This window comes from Nyctibius grandis, unplaced genomic scaffold (assembly GCF_013368605.1).
Source record: "Nyctibius grandis isolate bNycGra1 unplaced genomic scaffold, bNycGra1.pri scaffold_94_arrow_ctg1, whole genome shotgun sequence".
In the NCBI taxonomy this organism is placed as follows: domain Eukaryota; kingdom Metazoa; phylum Chordata; class Aves; order Nyctibiiformes; family Nyctibiidae; genus Nyctibius; species Nyctibius grandis.
In genome coordinates this window covers 62,585-67,375 of record NW_027167615.1, presented here as the reverse complement: position 1 = coordinate 67,375, position 4,791 = coordinate 62,585, and the positions used below count along the sequence as shown (strand labels likewise).

The 4,791-nt window shown below is 50.8% G+C and overlaps 1 pseudogene; it reads right to left on the bottom strand.

Moving 5' to 3' along the window:
• Window positions 1-3,252: 3,252 nt before the first annotated feature.
• LOC137677551 (olfactory receptor 14C36-like) lies at window positions 3,253-4,212 on the bottom strand (annotated as a pseudogene).
• Between the last annotated feature and the right edge of the window lie 579 nt (window positions 4,213-4,791).

Genomic DNA, 4,791 nt, shown 5'->3' with positions numbered 1-4,791 from the left:
GGCTGCATCAAAAGAAGTGTGTCGAGCAGGTCAAGGGAGGTGATTCTGCCCCTCTCTTCTGCTCTGGTGAGACCCACCTGGAGTACTGTGTCCCGCTCTGTATTCCTCAGCACAAGAAAGGCATGATGCTATTGGAGCGGGTCCAGAGGAGACCACAAAAATGATCAGAGGGCTGGAACACCTCTCCTGCCCTGAGCAACCTGATCGAGTTGAAGATGTCCCTGCTCACTGCAGGGGAGTTGGATTAGATGATCTTTGATGGTCCTGGCCAACCCAAACTATTCCATGATTCTCTGAATTACTCTATTTATACTTATCTTTGTCACTCCGTCCCCCATCCCACTGGCCACTGGGACCAGGGTTCTCTCAGCTGCCTTCCTTGTGCTGACAACACTTTCAGAGAAGCCCTTCTGGGTGCCCTCCCCATGCATGGTCATTCCCAGCCACTGCTGAGCTTTGGCTTTGCTGGCTCCATCCCTGCACCCACAGACCAGGTGTCTCTCTGCCACCTGGGCAGCCTGTTCCCCCTCCAGCCTCCCTGCACTTCCTTGTGGTGTTTGACCTCTTAAGTCAGGGGGGTTCCTGTTCATCCACGCTGACCTCTTGCCAGGCCCTGCTCGACTCCCTGTGCACATCAAACTGGCTTCTTCCTGGGCTTTGAGGACATTGTCCCTGAAGACTCACAGCTGCTTTGTCCTCCAGGACAGTCCAAGCAGATCCTCAGCAAACAGAAATCATCTCTTCTGTAGTCCTGCTCTGTCATTCTGCTAGTTGTCCTATTTCTCCACCATCTCATTGGTCATTGCAGCCACAGCTGCCCTCATCCTTCCCATCTCCAGCCAGATCCACTTTGTCTGTCAGAAAGAGACCAGCCCTAGTCAGATCATGGACTGTCTGTGTCAAAATGCTGTGTTACACACCCTGCAGGAATCTCCTGGGTTGCTTGTGCCCAGCCCTGCTGCCCTTCCAGCAGATTGTGGGGTGGTTCAACTTGCTGTGTTCTTCAGGACCTGTGACCGTGAGGTTCCTCCAAGGCAAAGCTCTGTGCACTTCAGTCCCCCCTTTACACGGAGCTCACCACCACCTCCTCACCTGCCTGCCTGCCTTCCTGACCAACCATGGCTGCCCTCCCATTACTCCAGCTGTCCCACCAGGGCTCTGCAGTCCCTATGGGCAAGCGTGTTTCTGCCTGCCCAGCAGAAATTACATAGCTGGGGAGGGGAGAGGCCGGGAAAGTGGAAGTGTGTGGAAGGCTGGCTGGGAGGTTACTTCTGCTGAAGGAAGAGAGAGATGCCCAGAGAGGCATCGTAGCTGGGAGGTTGACTTTGAGGTCACCTCTTTTGCAACCTGAATGAATTGCAGCAGGCAGGCAGGTACTATGACATCATCAAGCACATCACAAACCCCAACATGACACAGATGACTGCTCAGGGAGGGCAGAGGTGGGTAAAACCAACGTGATTGGGCTGTTGCTGGGAGGTCACCTCATGACATCAGTGAAAACATGAGGTCCTCAGAAGCACTGGATGTGAAAGCTGCAGGTAGATGAGTGAGCCCCTGGTCAGGCCCTGCCCTGGGATGAAGACACATGTACATCAGATGGGAACATAGGAGACATGGCCTGAGAAACTGTGGGATGTGATAGAGAGCCATGTGAGAAGGGACTAGACGTTCAGGCAGCACCATGAGTCCCAGCTGGATCCCACAAATGATTGAAGAGCAGAGGCCGAACTGCAGAGGGAACTGGAGAGGAGCATTGGGGAGCTTCTGGTTAGTCAAGACTTGCAAGGCCAGCGGTGCCAGGAAACCCATCAGTGATACCATTCAAGGCCCAGGTGACCTAGGCAATGGTATCCCAACTACCAAATGATGGTACAAGTGGAACAAACCTGAGACCTTTGGGGAAAAATTAATTGGTGACAGTTGGTAACTGGGGAGGGGCCTGGGGCAGAGAAAGGGAGGGATCCAATGGAACTGGGAGGAAGAAGCCTGTAGATGAAGAGAGGAGGTCAGCTGCAGTTTGGAAAGGACTCCTCAGTATTGATCTGTCCAAACCCTGTGCCTGATCACCTGATCACCATGGTGTGTCCTGCCTTCTTCTTAACCTCTGCTTCTGGCTATTTGCTGTGTGACCGTGCTCATTAGTGCGTGCATGTGTGTGTGTGTACGTACTCATTAGAGAGTGAGAGTGCTCACTAGTGTGTGTGTGTCTGTGTGTCTGTGTGTCTGTGTGTCTGTGTGTGAATGTACGTACATGCTTTGCTGGCCACCTCCAAGTGGGGCTGGCTGGAAGAGGAGGAGAGCAGGATGTGGAAAGACCCAAGGCTGAAGTTGCCAAGTGAGTAATGGCTCCAAGACTGCATAGGACACCTGGGCAGACCCAAAACTCAGGCCCTTACTGGAGTGACCATGGGTGTGTGTGCCCATGGGTAAGTGCTGCACAGGGTGAACAGACCACTCATGACCTTCACACCAGATCAGCCTGAGAAGGCAACAGGATGGGGACAGTTGTGCTGTCCATGGTTGCATGTGTTCTGTTGTTGGTGCAGTGTCTGCAAAGGTGCTGTTCCCTGTTGAAGTTGGTTTGCGTATGATTTGGTTTGTCCATCTTTTTTTCTTTGCAAATACTGGTATTTAGCACTTTCCATTTGGGTGACACCACCTTGGGTGATCCCTCACTTAGTGGGGCTCCAGTCACTGCTTACCCAAGGCACACACTGTCCCCGTAGAACACCAAGAATCTCCATGAAGCTCTAGATTACCTTCCTGGAGAATTTCTTCTGCACTGGCGTGTCTTAAAAAGCCCTGGGTATGTACCTCACTGACCATTCACCATCTCCACAGTCACCACACACCAATGGGTGAGTCCAAAATCCAGTCCTCAGTCTCTAAGTGCTACCAATGGGACCTTGAGCTTTTCTCTTCCAACTGGACGGAGAATTAAGCCCTTTTGGGGTGAAATTCCTTGAGCTTTTTGTTGACATCAGCTTTGGAAGAAGAGCACAAATGTCAGTCACTGGAGAAATCCCATTTTATTTCAGAGATGTGATGAGAGTGTCAGCTCAGTCCCTGTGAAAAACACACTTTTATATCAGCTCCAGGTTAGACAGAGCAGGTTCATTCCCCAAGAGAAGTAAGATGGATTCAGTCATTTATGTGGGAAAATAATAAAAACTAATAACAATATAGATAATGATAACAAATGATAAAACAGCAAACAAAGAACAGGCCTGTAATGGGGCACCATGGGAGTCATTCCTTAAGAGCAATGAAAAATTTACCACTATTAAGAACTATCCTTGAAATAACTTTCCTGATGGACTCCTTGAGCTCCTGGTTCCTCATGCTGTAGATGAGGGGGTTCACTGCTGGAGGCACCACAGAATACAGAACTGCCACCACCAGATCCAGGGATGGGGATGAGATGGATGGAGGCTTCAAGTAGGTAAACATACCAGTGCTGATAAACAGGGAGACCACGGTGAGGTGTGGGAGGCACGTGGAAAAGGCTTTGTGGCGTCCCTACTGAGAGGGGATCCTCAGCACAGCCCTGAAGATCTGCACATAAGACAGCACAATGAAAACAAAACAACAGGAAAATACAAAAGCACTAAACATGACAAGTCCAACTTCCCTGAGGTCGGACTGTGGGCAGGAGAGCTTGAGGATGTGGGGGATTTCACAGAAGAACTGCTCCACAGCATTGCCTCGGCAGAGGGGTAGTGAAAATGTATTGGCCGTGTGCAGCAGAGCATTGAGAAACCCACTGCCCCAGGCAGCCGCTGACATGTGGACACAAGCTCTGGTTCTCAGGAGGGTCCCATAGTGCAGGGGTTTGCAGATGGCAACGTAGCGGTCGTAGGCCATGACGGTGAGAAGATACAATTCTGCTGACAAAAAAAACGAAAAGAAAAAAACCTGGGCAGAACATCCTGAGTAGGAAATGGTCCTGGTGTCCCAGAGGGAATTGGCCATGGATATGGGGACAGTCGTGGAGATGGAGCCAGGGTCAAGAATTGAGAGATTAAAGAGGAAGAAGTACATGGGGGTGTGGAGGCAGTAGTCGCAGGCTATAGCGGTGATGATGAGGCCATTGCCCAGGAAGACAACCATGTAGATGCCCAGGAAGAGCCAGAAGTGCAAGAGCTGCAGCTCCCTTGTGTCTGCAAATGCCAGGAGGAGGAACTGGGTGATGGAGCTGCTGTTGGACATTTGCTGCCTCTGGGCATGGGGACCTGCCCAAGGAGTAAAAGGAATAAAAATTTTAGTCAGATTTCTCTAAGCAAAATACATTCAGTTTCTCATAGAAATCCCCAAAATGCCTCTCCCCTTTCAGGAAGACTTTTGGCAGGTGCCTTTCACGAGCTGTGATTGGTGCAGGCTGATGGTGTCTCTGGGAGCAGGAGGTTCTGCTGTGGGCTCTGCGGGACTCTGTCCTGCCCTACAGCAAGAGGTAAATAGAAGCACAGTGTGATCTCACATGAAATCCACTCATGATATCAAACACCTTTTCAGCATTTCTGCTCCCAGTTCACCCAGCTGCAGAACAGAGCTGAGGGGATTTTGTTTTGTCTTCTGCTTTACTTGCCCCACCAAACCTGAGGAGTGTTTTTAAGGCAGAAATCCTTGGCATTTCTGCTGCACTGCAAGAGAAATCTGGAGGATCCAGAGATGCAAAGGCACTGTCCGTTAGTGCAGACTGAGGACAGTCAGTCTGTCTATCAGCTCTGGTGTCAGCTTCTCTGTGGTGTCATCTCTTCGAGCTGTAGGACGATCCCCCCAGATGTTCCC